Genomic DNA, 15,937 nt, shown 5'->3' with positions numbered 1-15,937 from the left:
ACCTATGCATGGAAAGACTTTCAAGAATTGTATTTTTACAAACCATTCAATTGGAATCTTACTTATGGCTGCCCTGAAGTTGACAGGGAGACTGAAGAGGAATCTCTGAAGTGCCATCTTATCTGTGCACGGAGAAGGAAGACCAAGGCCACTGCCAGTCAGGGTGCCAGGAGTGCCTCAAGTACTCTGCCTCAAGCAGATCGCTGCTCGGAAGCTGAAGTGTTGAAGGTTCTAGAAATCTGCCGAAAAATTATAATATGCAAGCAAATTGTCACACTCCCAGCCACTGATGGTAGCCACATCTTCAAACATCAAGTCCAGCTCAATGGGAATTAAAATTCTGGGACAAGAACATCCTCACAAAAGAACTCAGGGAAAATCACAGCCTTAGCACGTGGGGATGAGAACTCCCCACTATTGCAGGGAAGGAAGAGGAAATCTTGATGACTACCAGCTGCCCGAAAAATAGTTGCCAAATATGTCAATTTAAAAAAAAAAAGGTCAGCTACGTCAAAGCTGCAATTAAAATTCTTGATCCTGTGTCTAGAAGAGGAGAGAGTACCCAGACACTGGCTTAGTCATCCAACTGGGGTTCAATCCCAGTTCCTCCCGACGGGTGTGATCTCTGAGTATCCCATCTTTCAACACCTTCTTTCCAAAAAAAAAAAAAGAGAAAAAAAGAAAATGTTTTTTAGTTTCCAGGAAATAAGAATGAAGAAGAAAACGTTCATACGAGTGAACAATGTTACAGAATTTGAAAGACGTTTCCACATGGCTTATGGATTGTACAACCATGGCCAGAACCTCCTGTCAAAACGTGAAACAAGTAAGGTTAGGCCTTTAGCGAGCTCCTCGGTCATTAACGATGCGATTCCATGTTAGGGCCATGAGAATGGGAACCTCCTTAGGAGGCCTTGAGCCTGGAAAATAAGTTCTGATGAATCATAAACACAAGAAAGCTACGGCTGATACACTCGCAAGGGAAGATGCCTGTGTGAGTCTATCCTGAAGACCAAGATTATCCGTTGTTGCAGTTGCAGACAGTTAGGCTGACCTCAGAGCTCACGAGCTCCACGCAGACTCTCAGATGTGTGACACCCGCAGGAAGCACGAGCCTAGTTTTGCCCCCTGCTTGCATGAGAGCTCTGGAAGAAGACATTGCTGCAGCCCTGCTAGAGGCACATTGTGAACAAGGGAAGATGAGGGTCAGAGGATGGCACATTGTGAACAAGGGAAGATGAGGGTCAGAGGAGGGTCAGGATCTCTGCTCAGAGCAGAGATCAGGCTGCATTCCCCTACCGTTTAGGGAAGCACTGCTGGAAATCCTTCCAGTGTTCTTCCTGCAATGAAAATCAAGCAAAAACTGGGGTCCCCAAAATGCAAAAGTAGTCGGGATTTTGCTGGCTCCAAAATTGCATGGCAACTTACTTCATGGCTACCCACCATGGCATGGGTTAAGAAGCTTCCCTGGATCCAAACTGTGCTCATTCTGAGCCTTTTGAGATGCCTTAGTTAGAACAGTAGCAACTGCAAGATGGCTGGGTTTCCTCAATGTCAATCTATCAAGCCTTAGTTCCAGGCAGGACATTGCTACAGCCACCATCCCTCCCTGGGAAGCTGTTCCCGCTGGTGTTTTGCAGCTTAAGCCCTATCTGGTATTTGATGCCAGAGCACTGTCTGGGAGTCCAAGATCTGTAATCCACTTGTACCCGATAGGGAGGAGGCATAAAATAGAACTACGTGGTCTGATCACAGACTGATAGATTTATAGTAAAGTTCTTTAAAAAAAATTATAGCGTGACAGAAGAAATAAGATAGATGGTCTTATCCATATACCAGCCTTTAATTCCCTGAACCCTTCCAGGAATGCTCTCTGAGCAGAGATCCGGGTATGAGCCCAAAACAAATAGACACCACAAAATTGTGTTATGTATTATTTATTTATTTATTATTTTATTTTATTTATATTTTTTGTTTTCTTTACAAAATTAAATAAAAAAACAGGAGCTTTCCATCACTCGATAGTATAACCTTATATATAGCATGTAGGTGTACTATTTTACAATTTTCTTTTTTTTAATTTTTGTTTCAGTGCCAAATTCATCATCGTCACAAACCAAAAACCAACCAACCAACAAACAACACACACACACACACACACACAAAAAAAAATCAGCCTCAACCGTAGTTGCTGCATTTGGGAATTTTTTTCTTATGGCCATCATTACTTCCCTTACAATTCCATGGTATATTTTTATGTTCTCATTTTCTTTTTCAAAAAATACAAAGATGTGACTTAACAAGATAAGTGGGAATTAGGAAGAAAGGAGACTCTAAGCTGTGAGAGTACTGTTCTACTTATTACTTTTACTTCACACCAGAAAGGGTTTGGTGGGGTGATCTGGCAGATCTAGTGAGATTACTTTTCATTTATATTAAGACTTTATTATATTTATGTTAACAACTATTTATTATTTATGTTTATATATTATTTATATTAAAACTTCTGGTTGGTAGTAGTCAGATCCTCCTGCCTAACTCTGTCTTAAAAACATATGTTGAAATTTTTTCCTCCCAATCTTCTTTCTTACTTTGCTCCTCTCCTCTTATTTCAACATATTCTACAATTGGTAGGAGAGGAAAGCCAAACATTTTCAGTTTACTTTGACTTGGAGAAATTCTGAAATGAGTTAGTTGTGGGGATAGCTTGCAGCTTTTCTGAAATAAATATATATTGTTTGCATAAGTTTTATGCTAACAATTATTTAAGAGATGATTACGAGAACTATTTTAAGATTTCTTTTTAGAAAACTATTTTAAGATAAGTGATGTGGCCACATTGAGTTTCACTTAAGCTTGCTGTGTACTTTTCTTCCTGACTTCTCCTTCCTTCATCTGGCAGTCAATCAAAAAAACCTGCCCTTCAATTTGATGAAGGCATCTGAGTTAGAGAAGCAGAGCCGTTCTCTCTAAAATAGTAGAGCTGTGATGGTGGAGGAAATGATAAACTTTCTTTTTATATCCATGCCACAATAGCAGTGTTTTATATATATATATATATATATATATATATATATATATATATATATACATATACATATATATATATACATGTATATATGTATGTATGTATAAATACTCAGTGGGGGGAAAATCCAGTATAGGAATTATTTAGTGCATAGAAACATTTGATTTTATTGATCACATTTTAAAAGAAAAGAAAAGGAAATGCATGCTGCTTTGGAGCAGTCTGACAAATATACAATGAAAACTAGCTACTTGATTTTGAGATTCATTAATCAGATGTACAAATTTTCATATTAGGTAGCTCTGGTAAGATGATAAGTAGATGAAGTGATGTTATAATAATAAAATTTAAAAATATCCAATGTTTAAGAAAAGAAAAATAATAAAGTGGAAATTGCAAAGATCTAAAGGCATCATATCAAGTTAACCACTCAGTCAGGCTATCTTGGCCTGAGGCAACTGCAGAAATACTACAGGCTATCAAGGGCGGGCAGGATTTTCTGCAGAATCCCCTGATCACTCCAGAACTAGTCATACAGTGTAAGCCAGAGAAAATGAAGCTACATGTTACTCCTGTTACTTGATGTTTAACCAGACTAAGCATGTCTCAATAGGATATATTGTATATTGTAAGTGAACTATACTATCTAGATGTGTAAGTTTGTATCTTACAATATTCACATAATAAAATCATCACAGAAAATAATTTAAGAAATGTTTCCCACCATTAAGTAATATATAAATTTATTTGGGTTGTCTTTCTGTGCATTCAGTATAAAGTACCAGCAAAGAAAAATATACCAGTACCAGAAAATTTAATCAGATTACTGAAAATAAGAAATTTAACACCTTACTACTTATTTACCCCACACCATCTTAACATACAAATTCTTAACAGATGCTTCTTCAAGACAACTTGGTTTGCTATCTGAAAAGATAATCCAAATCTTCAATATTAAAATCTATATTTACCAACATTTTTTGTTGTGAAAGTATAATAACATTTTATGCCCTTAAAGATACTATTTTAGGAACAAAGAAAAAATTGAGGAAGTCCTAGGTTTGTAGGAAGTAGAGAGAGAATCAAACATCTATTTTTTCTTTAAATATAAAAGAATAGATATATTAAAAAACAAAAGTAACTATGAAGACCTGTTTTGAACCTTGATAATTCCCAAGAATGCAAAGCCAATTCAAACAAACAAATCTTATTTTACATGACTAACTTGACTTGGGCATCACTGTGAAAATCATAATCAAAACTTAAACTGACCACTGGAGAGATAGTCCAGTAGATTGGAGCATATACACAACATCGGCTGGTTTCCCACACTCTGCCTGAGCTTATCTATCCAGAGTGATATCTAACTACAGAGCCTCGAGCAAACCCTATATACCACTAAATCTGGTAAAACAAAAAATTTAAAAATAAAGCAAAATAAAACTTTCCAAAAACTAATATGAAATGATCACTAAGGATAAATAAACACTACCACTATTGTTTACAAAAATTCAAAGATTGTACTAGTACTCTAAAGAATAAACAATATTTGCCAAAGACACTTCAGAATATAAAAACTATTTAATAATAATAATATGCAACCTCATTCTCAATGTCAGTTTGAACTCACAGCATTTCAAAGCATCATTTGTTGTATGTACAATAAACTACTAGTTACTACATTGATGATTCATTAGTTTTATTTCGATTACTTCTGAACATCTGACAAATAAAATATTCCGGTAAAATAAGTTTGTGCTCTGCTAAGAGTTAAACTTTCAACATTTTTTCTCTCATTCTTTTAATTGCTTTCATGTATTCTCTGAGGGAAAAGAGAATAAAGAATCAGCATATTCTAATCTTTTTGGTTTAATCATATTCGGTTCCAATGACAGGTAGCTTCTTCCTGGCCGACTCTTCCTTGTCTAAGGTTCAAATTGCTCCAAGAAAAAGATTATTTTGTTATTATTATCCTATCCCATTACCAGTACCACTTTGGAAGTAAACTCTTAATCCAAATATTCTAAAGACATATTAAAAAAAACCTTTATGTGAGATATAAAACTCTGAACTAAGCTTTAAAAGTATATTTCAATTTTCATTCATTTTACATATTTGTTTTATAAGTGCTTTCAACACAATTTTTAATAAATGAGTAGTACAAAGTAAAAAATTTAAGGGGTTAGAGAGATAAGACAATGAATAGGGCATTTGCCTTACATATAATCAACCAAAATTATATTCACAGCACCACATATGGTGCCCTGAGCAATGTTTGAGAGCAAATCCTTGGTCCCTGAAAAGCCTGGAGCACTACTAGATGAGGTCCAAAGCCCAAAGAAAGAGAGGGATAAAAAATCAAGCATTTACTATTAATATATATCAATATATTAACATTAATATATTACCTATTAATTCTGATAGAATCTTAATGTACATGCATATACTTTTAAAATTAATTTGCTAAAAAGCTACTTAGAGCTGAATTAACAAATCTCACTCACATATAAGAACAATTCACATATTTGTTTCTGGAGTAAAAGAATCAATGGACAAATGACTTGACTAAATTTTCCCTGGACAAAATACATTTCAAAGCAGCAGAAAATTGGATTTTAAGGTTAACCAAGTAAATAAAAATTGTTTTTTATTTTCATAAAATCTAGTTTTTTATGCTCTAGATTCTGTTCTACTTAAATAAAATTATTGTAATTGTACTTCTAAGGGCAATAATATAATTGTTTTTACATATATTTTTTTTTTGCTTTGTTTCACTTTTTATACAAGGACTTAAAGTAGTAAGGAATTAATTTATCTTAAAATTGGTATTGGTTTTGACCGTTAATAATAAATATCTTCATCGAACTCCAAAATAATAATTTGACCTAGATTATCAAGTGTTTCATTCCAAGATTGCATTTCTATTATATAATATGAAGCATCAACTTGATCAAGAAGTGCTTTGATCAAAACAATGTTTCATAAAACGAAAAAAATAAAACAGAGCCAGAGTAGTGGTGCTAGTGGTATGGCGTCTGCCTTGCAAGTTCTAGTCTAGGATGGACCTCGGTTCAATCCCCCAGCATTCCTTATGGTCCCCCTAAGCCAGGCACGGTTTCTGAGTGCATAGCCAGGAATAACCCCTGAGCATCAACAGGTGTGGTCCAAAAACAAACAAATAAACAAAAAAAATTCCTATAAAAATCTTTTTAACATTGGTGACATAGTAAATTACTCTGTCTGTGAACTCTAGCTCCTAAATTAAATAATACTATGTTAAAATTAATCCCAAATTTATTTTATTGTTGCTTTTATACATTTAATAAAACATTTAATCTTATGACATTCATATTCTATTTTTCTTAGATGATGAGCTCCTTGAGAGAAATGACAAAAGACTAACTAGCTATGCACTATTCAGAGTTATTAACTTTATAAAAAAAATACAAATGGAAATCTGCCTTCGAAGTTGGCAGAAATTGGAGAAAAGCTATCACATTTAAATAACTTTCTGCTCTTGTCCACCCTGGTAATGTAATGGAGTCTCTCTGTGAAAAGCAGAGATAGGGGAAAAAAGCCTATTTTTGATACAATAAATGATTCTAAGAGGGTATAAATCTATCTAAACTACTTTTCTGCTCTTCTCTTGGATTTAGGCCAAAAAAAAAAAAAAAACCCTAGAAGGAGCAGGAAATTCAGACACAGGAAATTGAAGAAGCAATGCTATAATAATCTCTTTGATTGGGGAAGATGGAGGCATAAAAATAGCAGAAGTACTGTGAGCAGAAAATGAAAGTGAGACTTGGATAAGTGCCACACATGCATAGAGCAAAGCACATAGGGCAGGATGACTGTATATTTATCATAGAGCATATTTTTCAAAGTTGTAAACAAAACTGGGATGTGAAAATTTGTTTATTGTGTTATAATAGTTATACTAATATTTTGACTTCAAAATTATTTCAGATTGATGAACCAATATTTATTAGTTGCATAAAAAATCAGAAAAATTTTATACTATAAATTGTGCATAGTTTTAGTTTAACATGGAATTTAAAAAAGGATTTAGAGAGCCAGAGCAATAGAAGGGTGTTTCTCATATGAGGCTTTTCCCTTATATGATTCTGTCTGTGCTGAGCACCTACAAAAAAAAGGCCTGAGTATTGCTATGTATAACCCAAAACAAAACTAATTCAGTTTGTTTAAATCTGTCATTTTATCTGTCATCTTAGTTTGTACATATAAATGTATACTATTAACTGTTACTTGGCTTTATAATTCTTATGAAAATATAATCACATTTTACATGTTTTATCCTAAGGTTTTTTTGTTCAATTTAAACTGCTAAAATAGTATCAGTAATTTCATATTTATAAAGGTATCTGCTAATTCAATCAAAATAACTATTATTTTTTAAGAAAATTAAACACTCTAAAATATATGAAGAACAAATAAAAATATATCTATTACATATGTAATATATTATAATAGAGAAAACAAATAAAAATATAGAAAAAACACACTGATCAAAGATTAAAAACGTGTTTCCAGGTACATCAGTTATTCCAAAATATATATCTTACAATTTTTTTTCAAATTAGCAAAGTAAAACAATACTGTTTTGCACATCTAATATAAAGACTATTTTTTCTAAATCATAGGTATTTATTAATTTTTGTAATCTTGTATGATTACAAAAGTTTCCTAATATAATAATACTGTCCTGTGGAAGGATTGAGTTAGCTGACGAGAATATTTTCAAGGTACTGTATATTCTCCTATTATTGTATTCTGTGCACTGTTTCCCTTTTTTAGGTGATTTTATTATTTTTTTCTAATATATAGTCAGAGTTTCTTTTCTTTGGCTGAGCTTTTGAATGGCTGCAAGGCATGAGTGTGACTTAATGCAAATGCCACAAAAGCTCCCAGGCAGTAACTAAGACTTCAGCCAGTGTGCAGTGCTGGGAGTATACAAGTTTGCCTCATGAGAGCCTCAGGCCACAATTACTCATTTTGAATTAAAGAGATTCTGCTGGCTTGCTCTTCAGGCCTATATTCTTTCTCTCCAAGTTTCTCTGATTGCTTATTTCCACTTTTTTCCACTTTGGAGAAGCCTACATTCTCTCTTGAACATGGACTTCTCCCGTTGTCTCCACACATCTTTCTTAATAAGTTTTAAAAATATTGTTATAATTCATCCAACATGCATAAAATTAAAATACACTATTTTTCATTGAAGAATATTTTATTACAAGTCTATACAATAGAAAATTCTCTATGTATTTATTACTGAATTATCATTCCTGACCAAATATTTTATAAGTACTGTTCGTTATTGGAACAAAATAAGGCATTTTCAATAAAATTAGCCATCTCTTCAGAAACCGGTGCTTCTTTTTTAACAACTGGAAAATATTAGACACATCTAAACATACTAATTATTTCATCAATGTAATTTTATTTATCAAATAAAACTATTAAAAATAAGTTATCATGAATTAATTTTTGTCAAATGTATGAATAACATTAGACAAATTTTAAAGAAGTCGTATCAATAATTCTTATTAAAAGGATTTAGCTTGGCTCGTTCCATGGCAATGGTTTATCAGAACTTATTGACTTTAGTATCACAAAAGTTGGTATATAACCCCCCCTCACTGCTCAATTTGACTGGCTTAAAAAAAGGGGGTTTAGCTTACACAAACACATTTCTTTATTGTATAATGACATGTTTCATTGTTATTGTTTTTCTTTGCATTAGTTGTCTTTTCGTTTGTTTGTTTGTTTGTTTGTTCATTTTGATGCTTTGGGTATGATTTTGGACTATAACCAGTGAGTCTTAGGACTTTTTTTCTGGCTGTTTTCAATAGTCACTCTTTTTGATACTTGGAGGATCATATACAATACCAGGATATCTACTGAAAGTTCTATGCAAGGCAAGCAACTTAACCCTTGTGCTATCTATCCATCTCCAATGTTTCATTGCATTTTATGTTTATATGTCATATAAAACCTCTGTTAAATCTAGTTAGTATAAAAAAACACTAAGACAAAGAAAATCACTAAGACTTTTCTTAAATTGCAGAAAATTTTATTTCTCTTGCAAACATCTTAGATCTTCTTGTTCTTCTTTCTTCATCCTCCTCTTCTTCATCTTCCTCCTCTTCATTCTATTCTTTCCTTCCTCTTCCATTTTCTCCTGCTCCTCCTATTTCTACTCCTTCTCCACTCTTCCACCTCTTCCTGCTCCTTTTACTCCTCCTCTCGTTCTCCTGATCTGTCTTTTTATTTATTTATTTATTTTGGTTGTTGTTATTGTTGGATTTGTGTAGGGGGAGCATGCCCTTAGGTGATAGGGGCTACTATCCGCTTCATGCTCAATATTAATTCTTGGTAGTCTCAGGGAAATCACGGTGCTGGAGAACAAATGTGACTGGCCTCATTAGAGGACCATAACCATTGTGCTGTCTCCCATTTCTGTGTAGTTTATCAGAACTGAAAAACTGATTAAACAACTCCAGTAAAACAATACATTTTTATAAAGCACACACTAACTAGTTTTGTAAGGTTTGACAAATACTGTCAAAGGTTGGAGCGATAGAATAAAAAGTAAGGCATTTGCTTTGCACGTGGCCCGTAGCACATATTGTCCCATTCACAATCAGATGTGATTCCTGAATACAGAGCCCTAAGCTCTGAATGTAGCCCAAAAAGAAAAAAAAATCAAGATGGTTTTGTTAGATATTTAATATTAAGAAAAAGTTAAAATACAGAAGAGGAATTTCTAGATCATAGAGAATTTCAATTTAGTTTTATGTCAAGTGTTCACGTTCTTTTTAAAAAGGGTTAAGTGAGATGAGATTCACAACAGCAAATTCAACACAGTCAAGTCCAAACTGATTATTTTCTTTTTGACCAATTCCATTATTCATGGGCAAGCATAATTGTTTGGATTATCATTTGCTTGTTGATCAGTCATGTAGTATTTTTTTTAAATATACATATTGACAATCTGTATATATATGCCTTTTTTGAGAAAATTGCTGTTCATCCCTTTTCACTATTCTTGGATAAATTTGATTTTTTTCTATTTTACAAATGTTTTATAGATCTTTGATATTAACCCATTGTCAAATGAACCGTGGGGAATATTTTTGCCCTATTTGTGTGTGTCTTCTATATTCCAGTAGTCATTTACTTTGTGGTACATATATGTCTTGATTTAAAGTAATTCTTTTGCTTTTTAATTTATCTTTGTTTCATCAATGGACAGACTCATGCGGCATCTGCTCCAAAGGCCACAAAAGTTTATTCAGAAATAACAGATACAGGGGCTGGTGAGGTGGCGCTAGAGGTAAGGTGCCTGCCTTGCAAGCGCTAGCCAAGGAAGGACCGCAGTTCAATCCCCCGGCGTCCCATATGGTCCCCCCAAGCCAGGGGCAATTTCTGAGCACTTAACCAGAAGTAACCCCTGAGCATCAAACAGGTTTGGCCCAAAATATCAAAAAAGAAAAAAAATAAGAAAAAAAAATAACAGATGCATATTTATGTTTGAGTAACACTATTCATAATACAAAATCTGAAATAAACCCAATTATGCAAAAATAGTTTTTTGCATAAAGACACTAAGAAAAGTAATCATGAAAATTTCTATGTTGTGGAGAGAGTGGAGGGTATCATGAGTACATTTAGCCAGAGGAAAGGGACAGAGAATGATCTCTCTCATGTGTGAAATACAAAGAAGCATAGTAAAGAATTTACAAATATCCACAGCAACAGAATTTGTGAAGTGATTCGCTAAACTGTTCTTACCATAGTGGGGAGACAGAGCCGGTAATTTGAAAAGTAGGAGGCAATGATGGAGGGAAGAAGAATGAATGGTAGGGGATGAATTATAGAAATGTTGTTTGCATGAAACTCTATCATTGATATTATTGGAAAGCATAATGGAAAATATATATATTAGCTACACAAATATTAAAAGATGAAGAGACATATACTATCTAAGTAGAAGATGGGTGCAGCCATGTTCTATAAAATTGAACCAGACCTAAGAAGTGCAGAATACTTTGATGAAGGGACAAATAGAGTAAAACAATAAACTTAACACAGCTTTAAAGTAGAGAACTTCTTAAGGAGGATTGCCAACATGCTTCCTCATAAGTTATAAGATGTAGAAATGGGTAGACTTCCTCAGAATAAAAGGCCTAATGATTTCTAGACTATAGAAATATGAATATTGCTTGAAGTAAACATAATAAAATAACAAGGTATAATCATAAAAGCAGTTGTACTATATCATGACCTGTCCTAGGAATTTCTACATCTTTAAGAAAATTAAACAAGTTAAATTAAAATTAAGAAATTATACTGAATAATTTATTATTGTTTATGTAAATGGTTCAGTAATGTTAATATTTATGGTATTATTTGATGTAAAAAGTTATCACCCCCATCCCAGAACTTTCCCATCTGTCCAGTTTTAGGTACTTCCAGGTCAGACTAGCAACTATGGTCTTGACTATACCATACCACATCCTGCCCCTCCACAACTCCATTTATTTTTCTTCTTTTTTATGTGTTGATTATCCTCATAATAATAAACTGATTCTGAAAAAATAATTGAAATAAATTGGTTATTTGATATCAAGAACAAAACTAGCTAGGATGAGTAAATAGATTATTAAAACAGTATACCTGATACCAAAGTTACGCTTCCCACTAAGACACATTCATAAGGACAAATTTATCAGGAAACTGTGTCACAAAAAGATTTCAGTTTAACTCAAATACCATTAAAATACAAAAACAAATAAAAATAAACAAATAAGATTTGGAATATGATTGAATTGCATCTCCTCTAAATAGCTATCATGGTGGTAAAGAATGAACCATCCATGAGAGGTTGACCCAAGAGGGAGGATGAGTATTGTTGGGAGACCCTAGTTGTTGACATTTAATTTGGAGGATAATACAATTTAATCTCTCTTGAATTTATGGTGTGTCTATAAATTCCTGAATTCCCTATAGCAACCCAGAAAAGAGAAAAAGTGATCATGGTAATAATAAAGAAATTATTAAAGCAGTGTTTTAAATACTATGAAACAATTGTATGAGTACTATATCACTCTTTCCAATAATATTATCAATGGATGGGCCAGAGAGATAAAGCAGTAAAGCGCTTGTCTTGCAAGCAGCAGATCCAGGATAGATTGGGTAGATGGTTTGAATCCTGGCATCTCATATAGTCGTTTTCTCCTCTCCACCCTCTCCTGTGCCTGCTAGGAGCAATTTCTGAGCGCAGAGCCAGGAGTAACCCCTGAGTGCCGCTGGCTATGACCCAAAACCAATACATACATACATACATACATACATACATACATACATACATACATACATACATATATATAAAGTACTAAACTAACCATGATAATTACTTTATATAGTTTTGATTTGACATAAAAATATAAAAACTAATATGCTGCTGTAAATAAATGAGAAGTTCTACTAAACTTTGAAGTAAATTTGCCAGCTTGTAAATTTAAATATAAAATTAAAATGTCAAAATGACTTTGTAAGATACTTAGTAAAACTATTAATAGCTATTTTGAAAACCATAAAAAGTATCATCCTATTATTTAGTTATTTACAAGATTATTTTTGATGTCAACATAGTTTTGTTCTGAATTTAGCAATATATATTTATCTCTATCCAACTACAATGAAATTGTATTATTAAATCAGATAGATGCTGGGGCCGGGCGGTGGCGCTGGAGGTAAGGTGCCTGCCTTGCCTGCGCTAGCCTAGGACGGACCGCGGTTCGATCCCCCGGCGTCCCATATGGTCCCCCAAGAAGCCAGGAGCAACTTCTGAGCGCATAGCCAGGAGTAACCCCTGAGCGTCACAGGGTGTGGCCCAAAAACCAAAAAAAAAAAAAAAATCAGATAGATGCTAACCAAATTTCCAATTTTCATTTAATATAAAATAGCTATATTTGTCTTCTCTCTGGCTTCTCTTGCTCACTGATTCATTTTATGATTCAATTCTCAAAAGTTATAGAAATGATAGCAAAATAGATTTTTAGTTCAAAATCTGTTAAATAAAGCATCTGGTACCAAGTAGAGGTGCAAGCATTTTGTATAGTTTCTATAGTTTTTAGATATTGTTGAAAATAGCAGAGAATGCATTAAGCCAACTAATGCTAAAACTTTAAGCTGACTATATGTAACATAATATATATATTCATTATATATAACATTATTTTATATACACATATACCAGAAATTTTTGGAATATAGCTCACTTCAGTTCTTTTTTTCTTAGGCCCTTAGTCCAAATCATTAAATCCCCAGTGCTTCAAACAAAATATTCTGTCTCTGGACCTAAAGTTCTTCCTTAAATACACAGAATTAGTAAATAATAATGACAACAAAGGAAAGGAAATAAAATATAGAAGTAGACAAAATGATTGCTGCTTTGCAATGTTGTTTGCACCTAATTACATGAGACTATTACAAGTTGATAACAGGATTCATGCCATCAGCATCCATAGTCACATTATATCTACAACAGAATAGAAGAATGTCATATAACATGATAATGACTCCAAGTCAGCAAAACAGCATTAAATCATGTTCCATTCCTTTCTGGTGAACATGGAGATTGCAACTTATGCTTTTTTTGTTTAAGGCTGACATTGTATATTCATTGCCTAAGATATAAGTATTTTTTATGTATTGTGCCTTTAAAAAATCTTACTTTATTATTTGTATTTGTGTGTATAAAAGTATTTCAGTTAATATTTGATATAATTTTATGGTTAATAATATTTGAAGAATATTTGCTATTCACTTCTTATTTCTATAATTAGGAGTGAAATTATGAGCATGTTAGAATGGTTAGGAATAGGCATATTAATTGTTTTGTCTTGAAAAGGTTTTTCTTGTAGAAAATCGCAGATACAGCTATATTTGTTACTATATTTAGCAAGCATTTATTGACCACTGTCTTTAGTCTAGGGACTAAATGTAATAAATGTAAAAGCAAATACAGACTGTCTTTGGCATGAATAGTTTTTTAGTCACTAGAGAGTTGTGGTAAAAAGTGAAAACATTATTTTAGGAAATCTTCAGAATAATAAATACTATAGTTCTTAATGAAATATCATTTTCTTACATTGTAAATTTGTTTTATACAGATTGAGAATGATGAGATAAATGTTAATCTTCTAGAGAAGATTTAGTGTCCTTATATTTTAACTATTTAATACATAATGTGTTTATTTCTACATGCATTACATTTATTAATATTAACACATGATAATCATTATGGCATGTAATAGTTGATAATCATTAATAAATGATGATAATTATGCAACCAATTTTCCAGTTTTTTATAAAGAAAATCCAATGTTTGATTCTAAAATTATTTTATTCTTTCTAAATTAGCAATAATTTAGAAGACATGTTAATATGGAGAATATTCAAATTTAATTTACTAGAGTTTATATATTTGTAAAACTGTGAAATGTCCTACCATTTAGTTTAAATATATTTAGGCATTCTAAATATCGCTAGTATTTAAAATATTTACTATATTCCAAACAATAGAGCAATTCTAACACCACAGAAAGAATATTTCAATATGTCAATAATTCATATGTATATATTTTTAATTGAAGCATAATTTCTAAAACTATTTTGTATATGTATAGATGCATATATAAATAGTACATTGAAAATTACTTTTAGGTCAAATAATCTTTTTCTTTAATTGCTAATTAAAACTTGAAATGGAATATAAAAGGCCTCGTTGTGTGATGTTTTCAAATAATTATCATTAATGTGATTATATTCTTGTTTAAAGCTTTTCTAAATTAGCTCATTAGCCAGAATGCTTACTTATTGACCTCAAGGAATCAAAAGAAGAAAACAACTTCCTCACATTTTCATACTAATCTCAGAGACTGTGGTTAGTTTATTCATTAATATCTGTGCCCAATGCCCTGTACAGTAAGGCATATATTTCAATCCAATTACTATGCAAATCTCAAGTTCATCCCTTCATTGATTCCTCAGTGCCACTGAAATATAATCTGGCTTAAATAATCACAGACAGAAATTTCATTTTTGAAATTATTTTTTTCATTTTTGAAATTATTAATACAAATTCTACTTTATTTTTTTTCTGGTAAGCTCTGCTTCAAGCATTTGTAAGATTCTCCCACAATATTTACCCCATTTCTTTCCTCAGAATTGTGATGCCATAATATTTAATACAACAATTCTATCACCTTATAGGACCATACATTGATATACAAACTTAGAGAACTTTATTTGTTTAGAAGAAAACAGAAATGCATATACCTCTCTGTATGTGAATATGTAAAGATCTACATATTTACATATCACCAGTACACATATCACATATATAGAATCATATGTAAATATAAACAGATACATTTATATACAAATACATACACATATATACAAATTTATAAACATAGACCTAACTAAATACTATATATACACTATATAAGTATATTTATATAATATAAATATGTATAAACTATAAGTATATATATATATACTTTAAGTACAAATATATACACATATATATTCAAATATATACAGATATATACATATATCTACAAATAAGTTATAATTTCCAGTTGCCTCATATTTTATTTATGGATATTTATTTTTTGTATTTTTTACTAAATTAGTCCTTTAATAAACTAAGAATAAAAGTACATTTACTGTTTCTTTCTGACTGCCTAGCATATAGTAGATTTGTAATTAATAGTTACAGAATAAAATAATTATTAGAAATTAAATAATATTTATTTCATTACATCTTTTGTTATCTGTTATGGTTTGCCTATTAAAGTTCTTTACAATTGATTGTCT

At 32.0% G+C, this 15,937-nt stretch overlaps 1 pseudogene; it reads left to right on the top strand.

Annotated features, from left to right (window-relative positions):
• The first annotated feature begins 711 nt into the window (after window positions 1-711).
• The window catches only part of LOC126025835 (ATP-dependent RNA helicase DDX3X-like), a 72,728-nt pseudogene continuing 57,502 nt past the window's right edge, over window positions 712-15,937 (top strand).

Source organism: Suncus etruscus, chromosome 13, assembly GCF_024139225.1.
Source record: "Suncus etruscus isolate mSunEtr1 chromosome 13, mSunEtr1.pri.cur, whole genome shotgun sequence".
NCBI classification, from domain to species: domain Eukaryota; kingdom Metazoa; phylum Chordata; class Mammalia; order Eulipotyphla; family Soricidae; genus Suncus; species Suncus etruscus.
This window is presented reverse-complemented; position numbering and strand designations above follow the sequence as displayed.